At 44.0% G+C, this 19961-nt stretch overlaps 1 protein-coding gene across 4 annotated transcripts in view; it reads left to right on the top strand.

Annotated features, from left to right (window-relative positions):
• The first annotated feature begins 216 nt into the window (after positions 1–216).
• Positions 217–19961, top strand: part of LOC140461018 (uncharacterized) — a 163022-nt gene continuing 143277 nt past the window's right edge. For 2 of the 4 annotated variants that reach the window (XR_011954451.1, XM_072555805.1), the window contains exon 1: positions 217–1254. The gene's annotated coding sequence lies outside the window, so the exon portion shown is untranslated. Of the gene's footprint in view, positions 1255–2211; positions 11954–19961 lie in introns of those variants that run through there. The other 2 variants (XR_011954450.1, XR_011954449.1) reach the window with 2 other exon arrangements.

Below are 19961 nucleotides of genomic sequence, written 5' to 3'. Positions count from 1 at the left end.
TTTTTTATTTAGCATCTAGAACATTTAAAATTGAAGATTTAAAATTTAAACTTCAATCCATAATTTGGGAGAACTTAAAACTGAAAAAAATAGTCGAGACCTAGATTGGCATATTAAATGGCGTGCTGTTAACCCAGCATTCCGTGCGGCGGTGAATGCAACCTGGTCACAAAACAGAGCGAGACGCAGGCGTAGTGCCGTGCAGCGTATAGAGCATGCGCGGAATGGGCTCCCGCGGAGGGAGGACTGTGTTTGTGTCGGTTCCGCCACGGGTGAGGTTCAGACAGGACGGAGGAAGCGAACGGGGCTGGAGACTTCGTCAGCGTCTTCTGTGAATTACAAATCTGAAGCGGTCTCGCCGTTTGCCGGGAACTGGGTCCCAGCTCTTCATTTTATACCGCGTGGTGACGTCAGCCTTCTTTGTGGGGTGGGGGGAGCTGGGCGGCAGGGCGCATGTGCGGCCGCTCGTGCTCTGGGGGCAACAAGTGGGCGGGGTTTGCTGCCCATTGTTCAGAATGGATCGACAACTTGTCCATTAAGCTGCATTAGCCCAATGTCTGACTGGGAAGGCGGTGCGGGTTGCACAAAAGGAAGCGAATTCTGCTTTCCTGCCACCTCATGGTTCGTCCTGCACCACGAATCCAAAGGCTTTATTCAGTCGCATGAAGGTCCCAGCCCAGAGATCCACATTGCTGAATACAGGCGATTCCTGCAAAGAGAGGATAGCGTGCAGCTGGCAACACGTGGGGCCATCCTGCGTCAGGAGGAGGGATTGTTGTGAATTCCTACTGGAATACATTTTGGAATGCCGTCTTACAGGGGATGAGAATGGTACGATTTGCACAGAGCAAACTAGGAGAAGTGCTCCCTCATAGCACCTGGGACTGTCTGTGTGGAATTCATACCTATGTCTGCATGAGTTACCTCTGGATGCACCAGTTTCTTCCAACAGTCCACAGATGTGTAGGCTAGGTGGATGAGCCACGGTAAATTCTGGATTATGGGGGTTGGGTGAGATGAGCTTTGGAGAGCCGGTGCAAACACAATGGACCGAATGGCCTCAACTGCACTGAAGGGATTCAATGATTCAAGTGTTTGGCTCTTCATATTTCTTATCCTGGACTGACAGTGATAATTTTGCAATTTACTTTCACAGAATATTGAAAGAGGATTTTTGAGGGCAGGAAATTTCAAACAGGCATCACATCGAATGCTGCCAGGATCAGTCAACCTGAGTCTTATCGGCTTTTGAATGTAAGTACCTGCATTAAGTTCAAAGATTCGCCTGCACTCAAAATTTCTTCCTCACACCTTCTTACCCATAAACATAAATCTCTGTTTGTAACTTTCTCGTGATCAGTGAGTGCTTGACTCAGCCAGATATTTCTTGTAAATGTTTTTAATCCATTTTATGTAGATATATCTTTGAACGTTATTCTTTACATTTGTACATCACAAGCAAGATGGAAAATATTTTCAGTTCCCAGTTGGCTCTGGAGAAGTTGATCTTTATTTAACTATTACAGTCTGTGTGGTGAAGGTGTTCCCACAATGCTGCATGTAAAGGATTTACCAGCTACTTTCTCAGTAATGATGCAGAATCATTATTGTATGTCCAAGTCAAAAACAATGATTTGTTCTTTACAGTGCTTTTCAAATAATAAAACAATCCAAGGAATTTCACACAAACATTATACAGCAGAACTTAATACTGAGCCACATTAGGAGATGTTGGAGCAAGTGACTAAAAGCTTAATCAAAGAGGTAACATTAATAAATATCTTAAAAGAAATTTGAGTTAGAGTTGGAGAGGTTTAGGAAGGAAATCCCAGGGCTTGAGGCCTGGAAAAGTCACCAAGTAAGTCGCAATTCAAACTGGGAATGCTGAAATGGCCTGAATTTGATGAGCACAAAGTTACTCCAGTGCAGAGATTACAGAGATAGGATGATAACGACTATGAAGGAAAGCTAGGATGAGCAATTTTAAGTTTTGGTACTTGATTAATCACCTTTGTCGATCAGGGTGCTGGGTGAACAAGACTTGGTGATAGTCCATAAGCAGCAAAATTTTGGATGTCTCAACACTTCAGGAGAGTTCAATGTACTGGCCCCACAAGTTACTACATTCATTCAGTTAATTGCACAACCTGCCTGTGTTCTCTCAAGAGTTCTCTCTCAGTTCCTTTTTTATGCTTTAATTCAATTTCACAGAACATTTAAGACGGAGGATTTACAACGCAAACGTCACATCTGAGCTGATAAAGTTGCTGAATTTGCCATAGCCTGATAAGAATCTTGAGTATGGATGGAGAAAAGAGTGTTGATAAGCTCACTGACGACAAACCATGGAAATGTGTGGACTGCAAAATAGGATTCAGATATCCATCTCAGCTGGAAACCCACCGACGGACTCACACTGGCGAGAAGCCATTCTTTTGCTCTGTTTGTGGGAAGAGATTTGCCCTGTCATCTGACCTCCTGAGACACCAGCGGGTTCACACTGATGAGAGACCTTTTAAATGTCCAGACTGTGGGATGTGCTTTAAAAGTTCTGGGAACCTGCTGTCCCATCAACGTGTTCACACTGATGAAAGGCCATTCAAGTGTTCTCACTGTGGGAGTCGTTTCAGGCGATCGTCCCATCTCTCTGTACACCAGCGAACCCACACTGGGGAAACATTCTCCTGCTCCAAGTGTGGGAAAGAATTCACTCGGGGATCCAGATTGCTGAAACACCAGAAAATTCATACTCAGCCAAAACAACTGGCCTGCCCTGAGTGTGGGAAAGGATTCGCTGAGTTATTCTCCCTGCTGAGTCACCAGCGGGATCACGCTGGGGAGAGACTGTTCATATGTTCCAAGTGTGGGAAGGAATTCACTCATTCATCCAAGCTGCTATCAGACCAGGACGTTCAAACTGGGAACGGGCCTTTCGCCTGCCCTGAGTGTGGCAAAGAATTCACTCTGTTAGCCACTCTGCTGACACATCAGCATGCTCACAAACCACCATTAACCTGTCCAGAGTGTGTGAGGGACTCACTGTGTTAGTCACTCTGCTGACACATCAGCATGTTCACACAGCACCTGCTTTGCGTGTGGGAAGGAATTCACTCAGTTGTCCCACCCATTGAGATGCAGCAAGTTCACAAGTAAATGCAGTGACTGGATTTTTCTGTCCAAGCGTGACCTGATTTAATGTCTTCATAATGAAGCAGCCTCTCAGTAACAGTCATCACTGCAAGATGGAATTTCCCATTCATGTATAGGGAGAGAAAAGTCAGTCTAAGACTAGATTTGGGAAGTCAAATAAAGGCGAGGACCAGGGTATGAAAACATAAGTGATTAAACTGAACTGCGGAATGAATTTCCTAGGTGACTGAATGAGACATAGTGTCAGACGTTTAAGAAGATTAGGTTCCCTACAGTGTGGAAGCAGGCCCTTCGGCCCAACCAGTCCACACCGACCCTCCGAAGAGTAACCCACCCAGACCTATTTCCCTCTGCCTAATGCACCTAACACTTTGGGCAATTTAGCATGACTAATTCACCTGGCCTGCACATTTTTGGACTGTGGGAGGAAACTCGCGCAGACATTGGGAGAATGTGCAAACTCCACACAGACGGTCACTCGAGGCTGGAATTGAACCTGGGACCCTGGTGCTGTGATATTTCATTACATCCTGCGAAGTTACTTTTTCCAGTGTGAAAGAGAGTTTATAGGAGAACACTGCACATCTGTACCAAACTAAGAGCACATAGAGTTATAACTTTCTTTTAATTTTATGAAGATAAGAATGAATTTAACAAAAATTTAGATCAAATTTAAAAAATAATTGATGTGGGTGTATGAGATAAACAGCTAGAAATATGAAAATCGAGGTTCTGCTAGTGTTCTAAAATGAAAAGTGTATTATTCTTCTACGGAATGAGTTTGGGAATGAATATTGGGTATTAAAGAATTGACAGAAATGTTGAGCAGATATTTTTAGGTGTCTGCATTGTATATAAATAACATCACAAACATAACAGCCAATCAAGGCATGAAAGGGAGAGAGAAAGTTGAAAGAATCACAATCATCAAGGAAAGGATACCGAGAGAATGATTAGGACTAAAGGTTGACATGTACCCAGAACCTGAGAGCCTGCATCTTGGGATCTGAGACGTGATAGCTGTGGAGATTCTACGTGCCCTAATTTTCCAAAATATTCACAATTCCATGAAGATCCCATCAATTTTGAAAATCACAAATATAATTCCTCTATTCAAGAGACAGCAAGCAGCAATCAACGGTCTTCTGAACCTGATATGTATTTCAGAGAGGTTGTTAGAATCTATTCAGGAAGTGAGAGAAGGACGCTTAGAAAATCAAAGTGCAAGCAGCAGGGTCTAAAGGTTTTACTAAGGGAAATAGCAATTGAGAAATTTATTAGTGATGCTTGAGGAATCAATACGGGCAAAATGTACCTCCCAAATGTGAGAGATTTCTAAGTGACATTTTAAAAGGTGATGACACAAAAAGCTTCGAAGGAAGAGTGTGATATTAACCTGAATACAGGATTGATTAGATAACAGGGAGCAGAGAGTAGAGATAGCTGGATAATTTTCATGTTGGTCAGCAGTGAAGTGACATAGGGATCAGTACTGGGACCTCAATTTTCTTACAATTCATATCAATAACTTCAACAAATAGAATTACAATATCGGTGCTGCATGTTTTGATGACTTGAAAGTAGGCAGGGAATGTCCACCATCTACAAGGCACATTTCAGAGTGCGGTGGAAAATGCCCTACTTGAACGACTCCAGGTTTCCTCCCCAGAGACAGGGCCTGGGGATTGGTCACCATCTTTATTGGGGGCACAGGTCAAAATTATTCATGTGCGGCCACCATTTCTGGAGGCAGCCATGTTTGGAAAGATGGGGGGAGCTTTCCGCCATTCTTCAGAATGAAGAAAACTTGTCCATCAAGCTGCATTCGCCTTTCATTACCAATATCTGATTAATGAGGCAGAGTGACAGGATTAAAGAAGGAAAGACAAGGAAGCAAAACCTAATTTCAACATCCCAGTACGTTATTTTTCCCTTTTCCGCTCCCCCCTCCCCCCCAAAAATTTACAGATTCAATCAGCCAAATTTCACAACCTACCTTTGCATTTTTTTGTGCCTCTCTCTCTCACCTTTCTGCTATTTTCATTCAATTAAATCAGACGCTAAAAACAAAGATTTGTATTTGGGAAACCGAAACTAAACATCACAACAGGATCAGGACGAGTTGTCAGATTTATCATAATTGAAATTCCGTCAGATGTTGAACATGGAAGGAAACATCACTGTTCACAGTAGGATGAAACCATAGCTAGAGCATGAGATTTCAGTTGACCATCTGGCCACTCCAGACACAGAGTGTCACAGTGAGGAGAGTCCAGAAAAATGTGGTGACTGTAGGAAATGGTTTAGATGAACTGGAAAGACACTGGCACGTTGACACTGAGGCAGCCTATCGAGTCTGCAACAGTTAAAAAAAAAATTACTTCATGTTACGTCACGGGGTAAACCCTTCTGCTTAATTTCCACCAGCAAAACAAAAGGTGCAGTAATCTGTGAAAATTTGAGAAGCCAAGAACTATTTAAAGTAAAAATTAACAACATTACTTCTTAAAGTATCACAGATAATAATAACTAACAACTATTCCAAACTCCTTTCTCTAACCTATCTTTTACCTTCCTCTTCTACAATAGTAGTCCGATAAAACCCCTGATTAAGATTTACCAAAATTCAAAGTTTAAAACCAGCCACCTATTGTATCTTCCTCTGTAGATTTGCTCTCCAGGTAGGTGATGTTTTTTTCCCTCTGTGCAAACTCTCTGGACAGGTACCTTTAACAGAGTTCTGTGTTTAATTCTTCCTGATCTTCTACTCCCAAAGCATCAGATTGTGTCATTGGTTTTTAATCTTGTCAATATGCTGAATTCAAACTTGATTGGAGTTTGGTATTTTTTGGGGGGGGGACATAATTTAAAGTGATTGGCTGAATTCAAATTTACTTTTGTTTCCAGGCAACCAGCTACATGAGCTGCTGGACCAATAGGTTACATGATATCTTGTTCAGAATGCTTGGTGCTGTCATGTAGTTCTGTTAGCTTTTCATTCTCTTAAAGGTGCAGTAAACTCGCATCTTCACGGTGGCTCAGTGGTTCGCACTGCTGCCTCACAGCACCAGGGTCCCAGGTTCAATTCCAGCGGTGGGTAACTGCCTGTGTGGAGTTTGCACATTCTCCCCGTTTCTGCATGGGTTTGCTACAGTTTCCTCCCACAATCCGAAGATGTGCAGGTCAGGTGAATTGGCCATGCTAAATTGCCCACAGTGTTAGGTGCTTTAGTCAGAGGGAAAATGGGTCTGGGTGGGTTTCTCTTCGGAGGGTCGGGTTGGGCTGAAGGGCCTGTTTCCACATTATAGGGAATCTAATCTAATTAGCTACTGTAATCTAATTGTCTTGCTCTTGGCACATCACCTTGCATGCGTTGACATTGCAGCTGTACATTTGAATAGTTCTTGAATGTTCTGCCTCTACCACACTTAACAGGAAGCAAGATTCCCATTGCCCTCAGGTTCAAAATCAAGTTCCTCACATCCCCTCTAAAACTCTTGCCCCTTGACTGTCATCATTGATTCCTCCACCTGGTGGGTAAAGCTTTTTTCCTTCGACCCTGTCGATGCACCTCAAAAGTTTACACCTCTCAAAACGGCAATAAAATTTCCCAAGCTTCAGATAGAAACATTTGACACCGAGTCAATGAAAGTGACATTAGAAAGATGCTTATTGGCGTTGCCATTTTCAGCAAGTATCCTTATTTAAGAGGGAGTCCTAGAGTTGCACAGCATGGAATCTCAACATTTGGTCCAACTCGTCCATGCCGCCTAGATATCTAAATTAATCTTGTCCCATTTCGCAGCATTTGGCCCATATCTTTCTAAACACTTCAGATTCATACACCTCTAAATGCAATTGTAGCCTCCACTGCTTCCTCTGGCAGCTCATTCCATAACCTTGTGTGTAAAAACATTGCCCCTTAGGCCCCTTTTAAATCTTTTGCCTTTCATCTTAAATCTATGCCCTCTATTGTTTTGGACTCCCCTACCCTGGGGAAAAAGACCTTGACTATTCACCCTATCCATGCCCCGCATGATTTCATAAATCCCGATAAGGTCGTCCTTCAGCTTCTGACACCTCAGGGAAAACAGCCCCATCCTATTCAGCTGCTCTTAACAGCTCATGCCGAGCAACATCCTTGTAAACCTTTTCTGCATCCTTTCAAGTTGAACAGTGTTTTTCCTATCGCAGGGAGACTGAGCGCGGTATTGCAAAAATGGCCATACCAAGATCCTGTACAGCCACAAAGAAATTTCAGAGTTTCACACACACACGTCGACACCACTACTGCAAAACTTAAAATTGGGGGTGCTAAAGAGGTCAACATGAGAGAAGGACAGGTCCTTTGGAGGTTGATGCAATTGCAAGTGTCAGTGATAGAGCTGAACAAGGCCACAGTTAAGTGTTAATAACAAGGATATAAATTATCGTTGATCAGTGAGCACAGAGGTGATGGGTGAAGCGGTCTTGTGTGAGATGCAGGCAGCACAGTTTTGGTTGATCTTGTGATTCCAGATCTGGGCTGCGTGAACATGTGAGAGACTGGTCACGAATGCATTGGAATTATCAAGTCTAAGACAACATACGCAGAGATGAGGGGTTCAGCAGCAGATAAGGAGGCAAATGATAAGGTTAGAGATTGTGTGGCTATCTGGTGGAAGTTCATCTTGGGTCAGATGTGAGAGCAAGAGTGTTAATTAGGGGATGGAATTTATAAGGACGACTGAATTCTGGATTAGTGGTGCTGGAAGAGCACAGCAGTTCAGGCAGCATCCAAGTAGCTTCGAAATCAAATGACCTGGGAGTTGCAGTGGGAGAGGGACTCCCTGAGATTCTTGTAGAGAGAGGAGGAAAACTTCTTCAAGGCAGGCATCCTTGCAAGAGGATTCGCAGTAAGGTTAAAATCAACGAGGTAGCCTCCTGGATGCGGGGTAAGGAAATTGAAAATATAGCGTCGCTAGAGGAATGGAGAGAGACGGAAGTGAGTTAGAGCTAGGCGTTGTCAGCGTACACATGAAAACCTAAACATGGCGCTTTTGGGTGGTGTCACCTTATGGCAGCATGTAGGTGGAGGGCAAGGATAGATCCTTTGGGAGGTACACCAAAGGTGTCTTCAGAGAGGAAAGGGACAATGCAGACAGGGCAAGGGTTTGTAAGGATGGTTGAGTCAAAGTTTGCTTTCTCTTAGGTTGCATGATGATGGGTTTAAAGAAGACGAGGAGAACCAGGAGAGAGAGAGACAAATCCATTAACAACATCAGTGAACACAGAAGAGTTAGACGGGTCGATAGTTCAGTGAGAATAGGTCACGATGAGCTCCGGTAGGGCCTGACAAGAGAAAGCTGGAGTGAGATGGAAGTTCCTAGCTAATGCAAGGAGAAAATTACGAGAGTGTTTGGCCTGGTGAGCCTGTGGACGAGAAGGACACAGCAGAGGCAGATGATCACATTGTCACTGAGACTGAGACAAGGAAGCTTCATGAACTCCTCACCGATGCTGTTGGAGGTCAGGTTGGAGGAGGCAGGGGAGAGGGAGAACCCTTCAATAGTAATGTACATATGTTACAGATATTTTTTAAATCTTCACATATTTTATGTTTAATCCAAAGCTGACATTTATCCAGAAAATTGAAACCTATACCTGAAGTGCAGTTCATTAACATCAGGAGAAAGACTTACCAATAGAATAGGTTCACTTCCAAATATGATTCACTGCAAAATTCAATCGCTGCTGTTACTTGTGAACTCTTCGGTGCGTTAGCATGTTGGATGACTGTGTGAATCCCTTTCCACATTTGGAGCAGGTGAAGGGTCACTCCCCAGTTTGGATTCGCTGGTGGGATGATCTAGGCAAAAGTGAGGACTGCAGATGCTGGAAACCAGAGTCAAGATCAGAGTGGTGCTGGAAAAGCACAGCAGGTCAGGCAGCATCCGAGGAGCAGGAAAATCGACGTTTCGGGCAAAAGCCTTTCATCAGGAAACAGGTGGGATGATCTGATGAATGCCTTCCCACACTCCGAGCAGGTGATGGGTCTCTTCCCCAGTGTGGATTCGCCAGTGTGACAGCAACTGGGATGACCTGCTGAATCTCTGTGCGCACTCTGAATTTCAAATAGAAATATGGAAATGTGACTAAGAACTCACAAAAAAAACAACAGAAGGATGGAACAAATCAGCTGAATAAATCTGTTAATATGCAGGGTTGGGAAGAGGATAATGTGATCAAGAAAGCCGCTGGATTTTTTTGTGAAACCCCAACTACTTCAGTAATATCCTTCAGGAAAGGGAATCCATCTCACCCAGTCTGGACAACTGTGTCAGAGGACAAAGATGGAGGAGTGGGAAAGGAGACGGCTTCATCTCTCCGCAGTTTGACCAGAAGGTTGACCGAACCTCTCAAACTCACCAAACTGGAAGGACGAGAGCAGCTCCTGCACGGGAATACCATAACTTCCAGGATTCCCAGCAGCAGGTTCAGGCTGGACAGAGATGATTCGGCCCCCTCCATGTTTCAGAAGGCATTTCATCTGTCGTTCAGTCCGCTGAGAAGTATCGTGAACTATAGAAACGTGGGAGCAGGAGTCAGCCATTTGACCCAGTCAGACCAGAAGTTGCTGCAGGAGTTGAATTTTGCGGTTAATCACATCCAGGATTGAACCCCCGTGTTCAGTTTGACATTGGGGTTTATTTTACCTACAGCTGGGAGAGGATTTAGGATTCTGGCAATCAGTTTACTGCATTTTATAATTTATAATTCTTCAGCTGTCCTCAAAAAGTTTCAAGGTGAAAGCCAACAATGATTCAGTTATTATTTTCCCCAATTTAATTACTTGCCCACAGCTCACAATGTGATCTCCTCCACTCTGGGAACAGTAAGCACAGATTGTGTGATAAACACCAAACAGCAATATCTATTCAGTCTGCTCCAGTCCCACACTGGACTCAGCCTTCTACACTGCTCCAGTGAAGCTCAATGGGAGGTCAAGGAACACCTTTCAGTTGGTCACTTTTGCACCTTCCAATTGCCTCATGGAGTTCAGCTGTTTCTGCACCAGCAGAGAGTTGTCAGGATCTCAAACACTTGGAAAGGTGCTGTAACCTAACACCATGTTGAGACGAGGCCTGCTCATCGTTGATTTCCAACTCGCTGGAAAGAGTTTGTCTAACTCCCCTATCAGACACCAATCACGTCTGAAAAACTTTGAACAAAGTCTAACATTGAATACCTCCTTCAGAATGTGATGGCGTATTTTAGCAGAAACAGTAGGAAAAGGTAGTATATAGCAAAAGGGACAATTTTATAGAGAGTGCAGGTACTGAAAGATTGGTGTTTCATGTACACAGGTCTTTGAAGGTCGTGAGATATATTTGTTCAGCAAAAAATTGGATTTTGAGCTGCATTAATATTGCTATTGAGATCAAAAGGAAAAAAGTAATGGTGAACATTTCGAAAGCTCTCATTGAGCCACAATTCAAGTGCTATGTCTAATTCTGGTCACAGTTTAACAAAAGGTGTAAGTGCCCTTTATGGCATGCAGAGGGTAATTTATCAGAAAGGACTCCGTAAAGGGGAGTGGCAGAAGATTTCAAAGACATACAAGATTTATAAACTGATTAAAGTTAGCGAAAGACAATCATTTCCCAAAAGCTGACTGTGCACAGAATGAGGAAAGATTAAATTCTCTGAGTAACCGACAGACAGGGATGTGATGAGAAAATATTTCCACAGCAAGTGGTGATGCCCTGGAACTCTGAGGGAAGTGAATGTGAACAGTGATCGATTTCAAAGTGAAACTTAACCAGCAATTGAGAAAAAATATAAAACAAGCATACAGGGAGAACACAAGGGAATGGGTGTCACTGGATTGCTATAGAGAGCTAGCCTGGAATCATTGGGTTGAATAGCTCCCTTTGTTTGCATTGTCACTCTTGTGTGATCTTGTGTCATAAACTAAACATTGGAGTTCAGTTTACATTCAGGGAAATTTGTGCTGCATTCACTGCAAGGGCATCAAATCTGTCCTAAGCTTTCATAGAATCCCTACAGTGTGGGAATGGACTATTGACGCAGCAAGTCCACACTGACCTTCTGAAATGGTAACCCATCCTGACCCATTCCCCAGCCCGACTATACGTTTACTCCTGACTAATGCCCCTAACCTGCACATCTGAACACTGGGCAACTTAACATGGCCAGTTCACCCTAACCTGCACAATCTTTGCTTTGTGGGAGGAAATCGGTACATCTGCAGGAAACCCACGGAGACTTGGGGAGGAAGTGCAAACTCCATACAGACAGTCACCCGAGGCTGGAATTGAACCGGCCTCCCTAGCGCTGTGGGGCAGCAGTGCTAACCACTGAGTCACCTCAGAACAGAACACAATTCTCTAGATATGCTTTGACCAGACTTTGGTATTTCAGTGCAGTCACACTGTTACGGCACATCTTCTCCCACAGACAGAACGACAAAATCTGTTTCCTTCGACGTTCAGATTCAGGTCCTGATGCATTGAGTGATTCTCACAGACATTGATGTCACGTTTGTTTTAAGTTTCTGGTCCATCAATCCTCTGCTTCCCCCACCCTGTTGGTTTATAAAGCTCATCGCTGTCAGTCTGGGACAGAATTCCACAAAACACAACTCAGCTTGGCTTGATTTGTCAATCTTCCCTTCATGTGGAGGTGTTGGACTGGGGTGGACAAAGTTAAAAATCTCACAACACCAGGTTATAGTGCGACATGTTTATTTGGAAACATGAGTTTTCAGAGCTCGTTCATCAGGTAACTAGTGGGGCAGGGTCATAGGGTACAGAAATTATAGCACAAGATCATAGTGTCATGCAACTAAAATGATACACTGTGATCTTTTGCTATACATTCTATGTCTTACGATCTTGCCGTAATAGTTACCTGATGAAGAAGCAGTGCTTTAAAAGCCAGTTCTTCCAAATAAACCTGTTGGACTATAACCTGGTGTTGTGTAATTTGTAACTTTGTTCACCTCATTCCAAAACCGGCACCTCTAAATCATAAAACAAAACTACATCTTTTTCTCCCCCCCCTCCCATTAAGAATCATGGTGTGAGACCAAGGTATAGAATGACTGAATCCTTAGATACCAAGCAAAGTGTATGGACCATTCACAGTGGCTTAAATAAGAGCAGTATAAGCAGTTGAGCTTGAGGGGGTTGGCCAAGCTAAAACTTACACAACACCAGGTTATAGTCCAATGGGTTTATTTGGAACCATTAGCTTTCACAGCACTTGCTCTTTTGTCAGGCAGCTAGCAGGAACAGTGCTCCCAAATAAACCTAACCTGGACTCTAACCTGGTGCTGTGTGATGTTTAACTTTGTCCACCCCAGTCCAACACCGGCGTCTCGATATCTGAGGGGGTTTGAGCACAGGGGGTTGAGTTGTTGATGTGGACCAAGACTTCCAGAAGGCTTGTGACCCAGTGTCCCACAACAGACCTGTAACCAAAGTTTAAGTTCATTAAGGGAAAAAGTATAGAATGGCTGAATGAAAGGAAACAGAGTACTGGCTCATAGATAAATTTCTGGTTGATGAATGGGATCTAGTGGGAGTTGCCTTGGTTTCATTCCTGGGAATCTTGATTTTCACAATATTAATGATATAAACATTGGCATACGGAGCCAATTTTAAAATATCTGGGATTATATGAAGCAAAGTAGGTTATGAGGATAATGTAGAAACCTCACTGGTGATATGGTGCTCAGTGCTGCCTCACAGCACTAGGGACCTGAGTTTGATTCCAGCTTTGGGCGACCGTCTATGTAGAGTTTGCACATTCTCCCAGTGTCTGTGTTGGTTTCCTCTGGGTGCTCCGGTTTCCTCTCGCAGTCCAAAGATGTGCAGGATAAGGTGAATTTGCCAAGCTAAACTGCCCGTCATGTTCAGGGATGTGTAGGTTAGGTCATAGAGTCATAGACATGTACAGCACGGAAACAGACCCTTCGGTCCAACACGTCCATGCCGACCAGATATCCCAATCCAATCTAGTCCCACTTGCCAGCACCCGGCCTATATCCCTCCAAACCCTTCCTATTCAAATACCCATCCAAATGCCTCTTAAATGTTGCAATTGTATCAGCCTCCACCACTTCCTCTGGCAGCTCATTCCATACATGTACCACCCTCTGTGTGAAAAGGTTGCCCCTTAGGGTTCTTCTGTATCTTTCCCCTCTCACCCTAAACCTATGCCCTCTAGTTCTGGACTCCCCGACCCCAGGGAAAAGACTTTGCCTATTTATCTATCCATGCCCCTCATAATTTTGGAAACCTCCATAAGGTCACCCCTCAGCCTCCGATGCTCCAGGGAAAACAGCCCCAGCCTGTTCAGCCTCTCCCTATAGCTCAAATCCTTCAACCCTGGCAACATCCTTGTAAATCTTTTCTGAACCCTTTCAAGTTTCACAACAGCTTTCCGATAGGAAGGAGACCAGAATTGCACGCAATATTCCAACAGTAGCCTAACCAATGTCCTGTACAGCCGCAACATGACCTCCCAACTCCTGTACTCAGTATACTGACCAATAAAGGAAAGCATACCAAACGCCTTCTTCACTATCCTATCTACCTGCGACTCCACTTTCAAAGTGCTATGAACCTGCACTCCAAGGTCTCTTTGTTTAGAAACACTCCCTAGGACCTTACCATTAAGTGTATAAGTCCTGCTAAGATTTGCTTTCCCAAATGCAGCACCTCGCATTTATCTGAATTAAACTCCATCTGCTAATTCTCAGCCCATTGGCCCATTTGGTCAAGATCCTGTTGTAATCTGAGGTAACCCTCTTCGCTGTCCACTACACCTCCAATTTTGGTGTCATCCACAAACTTACTAACTGTACCTCTTATGCTCGCATCCAAATCATTTACGTAAATGACAAAACGTAGAGGACCCAGCACCGATCTTGTGGCACTCCACTGGTCACAGGCCTCCAGTCTGAAAAACAACCCTCCACCACCACCCTCTTTCTTCTACCTTTGAGCCAGTTCTGTAACCAAATGGCTAGTTTTCCCTGTATTCAATAAGATCTAACCTTGCTACTCAGTCTCCCATGGGGAACCTTGTTGAACGCCTTACTGAAGTCCAAATATATCACATCTACCGCCCTGCCCTCATCAATCCTCTTTGTTACTTTTTCAAAAAACTCAATCAAGTTTGAGAGACATGATTTCCCACACACAAAGCCATGTTGACTATCCCTAATCAGTCCTTGCTTTTCCAAATACATGTACATCCTGTCCCTCAGGATTCCCTCCAACAACTTGCTCACCACTGACATCAGGTTCACTGGTCTATAGTTCCCTGGCTTGTCCTTACCGCCTTTCTGAAACAGTGGCACCATATTTGCCAACCTCCAGTCTTCCGGCACCTCACCTGTGACTATCGATGACACAAATATCTCAGCAAGAGGCCCAGTGTGTCGTAGTCAGGAGAAATATAGGATAGGGGAATGGGTTTGGATGGAATACTCTTCAGAGTGTCAGTTTTGACTTGGGCAAATGGCCAATTTCCACATGGTAGGGATTTTATTTTAAAAAAGCAACTAGCTAGGTTAGTCAGGCGAATGGATCAGAAGGAGATGAAGTTTGATGTGGAGAAGTATCAGGTCATAAATATTGGGAGGATGAACATTGCAGATAAAGGGTACAACTTTAAAGGAGCAGTGTTAATAAAACATAAAATATCTGAGGTGTTATTATTCGTGGCAAGAGCAAGGAGGTGGTATTGACGACAGACATTTGCTATCAGCTGAAGTTCTATTTCCAGTTCTGAGCACCACACCTTCAGACGGTTGTGATGGGAGTGGTGAAAGTACAGAGAAGGTTCATGTGAACTGGCTCAGCGATGAAGAATTTGAGTTTTGAAGATAGATTGGAGAAGTTAAGACTGTTTGCAATGGAGGCAAGAAAGCCAAGAGTAGATCTGATTCAAAATCACAAGGGAGCTGAACAGAATCAATAGGGAGCAAATGTCCCCAATCATGAGACAATTGAGAACAACAGCTCAAGAATGTAAATAATTTGTAAAAGGAACAAAAATGATTGGGGGGAGAATATTTTTAAATAGCGACTGGTATGTACTTGGAATGAACGGACTGAGGGTTTGGTGGAGGCAGGTTCAATCAAGGTATGTCAGGAGGAATGTGGAATGCAGTGGGGACAGGCAACAAAACATCCCTGAACCTGTGAGAAATTCCAGGGTTCTGGAGTTGCTGTATCTCCTTCACTCTTGATCTGAAGTCACATTTGTACACACTGACCTGAAAGCCATGATGCCAAGTTCAGCTGCTTTGTCCAGACTTCAATGAAGGGCAGGAATGAGGGCAAGAGTCAGCTAGCACTGTTACATTGATGTAATTGTGGCTGGTGTTGTAGCTGCACTGGTTATTTAACACTGTCATTAATTGTTCAATAAGAGAACAAGCCCCAGTTTCAGTGAACCTCCCTCACAATTAAACTTCCTCATTCCTTGGAGGGAGTGGAGTTTGTAGAAGAAACTTATCACAATGGCTTCAATCTTCTCAATAGAGACACAGTGTCATACGGCTGGAAACAGACCCTTCGGCCCAACTCATTCATGCTGACCAAGTTTCCCAAACTAAAGTCGACTGATTTGCCCGCATCTGGCCCACATCCTTCTAAACCTTTCCTATCTATGTACCCAACTCGATGTCTTTTAAATGTTGTAATTGTACCCGCCTCCACCGCACCCTCTCTGAAAAAGTTGTCCCTCAAGTTCCTTTTAAACCTTTCTCCTCTCACCTTAAAGGTATGCCCTTTAGTTTTGGACTCTCCTACCCTGAGGAATAGACCTTTGTTATTAACATTATCTATTGCCCTCATGATTTTATAAACCAATACTTAAATGGAACAAGTTTGTGTACGTCCTGTAGTAGATATCTGAGAAGCCAGGATGGTGTGTGACTGGAAAGGAAGTTGGAGATGATGGTGTTCACCTCCACCTGCCAACCTGGCCCTTCAAAGTGGTGGAGGTTGGGAGCTTCGGAGATTCTGTCAGAATTCTATTCAAGTTGGTGATAGATAACCTCTTTCTCCTTCACCCCTGTCTCTTTCTCTGTTCTCCCACCAGAGCCTTGTGTTTGTCCAGACCAGGTAGCAGGTTCTCTTCCCTGATGGATAACAGGCAACCAGTTTTATGACAATTCAGCAATTTTCAGGGACACTATTTCCTCGTTCCTGCCCTGCAAGTTGTCACTTCAATTTCACAATACTTTATATTTTATGCTTTGTCACTCTATTGATTTCTTTTTAACGTTGATTCCAAAGGGTATTGGGGAGAGGGATGATTTACAGTTGGGAAACTGAAACCAAACGTCACATTAGCATCTGATGGAGTCACACAATTAATGATAACCTGAATATAATCATATTTTGATCATGGATGATGTAGCAGCATTGACAGTGGGGAGAAACCATTCCCATATTAGTGCGGTCAAGGCTTTATTGGACTATCTGGTTTGTCAGGACATAAACACAGTCACAACAGGGACAAACCATGGAAATGTGTGAAGGGATTTAAGAATCCCTATCAGCTAGAAATCGACAATAAATGCTAGCCCAGTCAGATACCCAAATTATATAAATGAATAAATATTAATTCATCTGAAGGTTGCTCCATTATAGTGTATTGACAGCATTTTCCACATTTGTTTAATATTTCCAGCATCTGCCACTAATTTCCTTTTGATCAACCAGGAAATGTGGAGAGTGTGGAACTTATTATATAAACTTTGTAAATCTGATGTGAGTTGGAAACTCTCGGGTCCAATCACACCCACTAATTGCATGCAGAAAAGGATTAGTTACCCCATTTAGAACATAGAACAGTTACAGCACGAGAACAGGCCCTTTGGCCCAGGGTGTCGTGCTGAACATGACGCCAAAATAAATTGATTCTTTCTACCTGCTCTTGGTCATAGAATCATCAAGTCATAGAGATGTACAGCTCAGAAACAGAAACCTTCAGTTCAACTCGTCCATGCCGACCAGATATCCTAACCTAATCTAGTCCCATTCGCCAGCACTTGGCCCATATCCCTCTCAACCCTTCCTAGTCATATACCCATCCAGATGCCTTTTAGACGTTGCAATTGCACCAGCCTCCACCATTTCCTCTGGCAACTCATTTTATATGTGCACCACCCTCTGCGTGAAAATGTTGCCCCTTAGGTCCCTTTTATATCTTTTTCCTCTCCTCCTCAATCTATGCCCTTTCATTCTGGACTCCCCCATCCCAGGGAAAAGACTTTGTCTATTTATCCTATCCATGCCCCTCATGATTTTGTAAACCTCTATAAGGTCACCCCTCAGCCTCCGACGCTCCAGGGAAAACAGCCCCAGCCTGCTCAGCCTCTCCCTATAGCTCAGATTCTCCAAACCTGGCAACATCCTTGTCAATCTTTTCCGAACACTTTCAAGTTTCACAACATCCTTCCGATGGGATATCATTCTATTTGCTGCACGTTCATGTGGTTATCTAAAAGACCCTTAAATACCCCTATCATAACTGCCTTCGCCCCGCAGCGCATTCCAGACATCAACCACTCTCTATGTAAAAAACTTGCCCCTCACAATTTTTAAAATTTATTTATGAGACAAGAGTGTCGCTGGCTGGCCAGCATTGATAGCCCATCCCTATTTGCCCTTGAGAAGGTGGTGGTGAGCTGCCTTCTTGAACCACTGCAGATCCACTTGCTGTGAGTTGACCCACAATGCTGGTAGGGAAGGAATTCCAGGATTTTGACCCAACGACTGTGAAGGAACAGCGGTATATTTCCAAGTCAGGATGGTGAGTGGCTTGGGAGGGGAACTTGCAGGTGGTGGTGTTCCCAAGTAACTGCTGCCCTTCTAGATGGAAGTGGTCGTGGGTTTGGAAGGGGCTGTCTAAGGATCTAAAGTGAATTTTAGCAGTGCATCTTGTAGATAGTACACACTGCTGCTACTGAGCCCCGGTGGTGGAGAGATTGAATGGCTGCACCCATCCAGGCAAGTGGGGAGTGTTCCACCCCACTCCTGACTTGTGCCTTGTAGATGGTGGATAGACTTTGGGGTGTCAGGAGGTGCGTACCTTCGCATCCATTTGAACTGTCCCCCTCTCACCTTAAATGCATGCACTCTAGTCTTAGATATTTCAACTCTGGAGAAAAGATTCTGATCGTCAACCCTATCTATGCATCTCATAATTTTACAGACTTCTATCAAGTCTCCCGTCAACCTCCACTGCTCCAGACAAAACAACCCGAGTTTTTCTAGCCCCTGTTTTACCACTTATTCTCTAATCCAGGCAGCATCTTGATAAACCCTCTCCCCTTAACGATCATAAGCACCTTTTTTTATTTTAGTTATACAGTGTTGGGCACTAGCCTGGTTCTGACCATTAGATTATTAGCGCTTCCTGCATCAGCAACCTCAATAAATCCTTTCCCTCCATAATGCAAGGTGGTAAGAGGCTGAGATGAAGCTGATCATTCCTTCCAAGAGGTAGAATGCATTAGGAGTGGATCACAAATCTCATGAGGGGCATGGATGAGGTAAATAGACAAGGTCTTTTCCCTGGGTTGAGGGAGTCCGGAACTAGAGGGGCATAGGTTTAGGGTGAGAGGGGAAAGATATAAAAGAGATTGAGGGGGCACCTTTTTCACGCAGAGGGTGGTACATGTATGGAATGCGCTACCAGCGGAAGTGGTGGAGGCTGGTACAATTGCAACATTTAAGAGGCATTTGGATGGGTATATGAATAGGAAGGGTTTGGAGGGATATGGGCCGGGTGCTGGCAAGTGGGACGAGATTGGGTTGGGATACCTGGTTGGCATGGACGTGTTGGACCGAAGGGTCTGTTTCCGTGCTGTACATCTCTATGACTGTAAACTCTCCTGTAATGTGGCGACCAGAATTGAATGCAATATTCTAGGTGCGGCCCAACCTAAGTTTTATAAAACTGCAATGTGGCATCCTGACCTTTGTATTGTATTCCCGAACAACAAAAGCAAGCATGCCATATGCCACCTTTACCACCCTGTCTAGTTTTGTAGCCACTTTCAGGGAACTATGGGCTTGAACCCCAAGATCCCTCTGTACATCAATGCTGTTCAGAGTCCTGCCATTATCTGCATACTTTAACATTTGATCTCATAAAGTACAGCACCTCACACTTACCCAGATTAAACTCCATCAGCCATTTCTCCGCCCATATCTGCAACTGATCCATACCCCGCTGCATCCTATGACAACCTTCGACACTATCCACAACACCACCAATATTTGCATTGATGATTTGGAGGTGCTGGTGTTGGACTGGGGTATACAAAGTTAAAAATCACACAACACCAGGTTATAGTCCAACAGGTTTATTTGGAAGCACTAGCTTTTGGAGCGCTGCTCCTTCATCAGGTATTTGTATCGACTGCAAACTTACTAACCACCATCTACATATTTATCTGAGTCATTTATATATATCACAAACAATAGAGGTCCCAGTATGGATCCTTGCAGAACATCACTAGTCACGGACATCCAGTTAGAAAAACACCCTTCCACCACTACCCTCTGCCTTCTTCTCACAAGCCAATTCTGAATCCATGCAGCCAAGTCACCGTGGATCCCAGCGTAGCTACATGTGGCACGGTGGCTCAGTGGTTAGCACTGCTGCCTCACAGCACCGGCCTCAGGTGACTGTGGAGTTCACATGTTCTGCGTGGGTTCCCTCCCAGTGCTCTGGCTTCATCCCATAGTCTAAAGATCTGCAACTTAGGTCGATCC

Source organism: Chiloscyllium punctatum, chromosome 36, assembly GCF_047496795.1.
Source record: "Chiloscyllium punctatum isolate Juve2018m chromosome 36, sChiPun1.3, whole genome shotgun sequence".
Classification (NCBI taxonomy): Eukaryota; Metazoa; Chordata; class Chondrichthyes; order Orectolobiformes; family Hemiscylliidae; genus Chiloscyllium; species Chiloscyllium punctatum.
The sequence above is the reverse complement of the archived record's forward strand: the minus strand, read 5'-3'. Positions and strand labels throughout refer to the sequence as shown.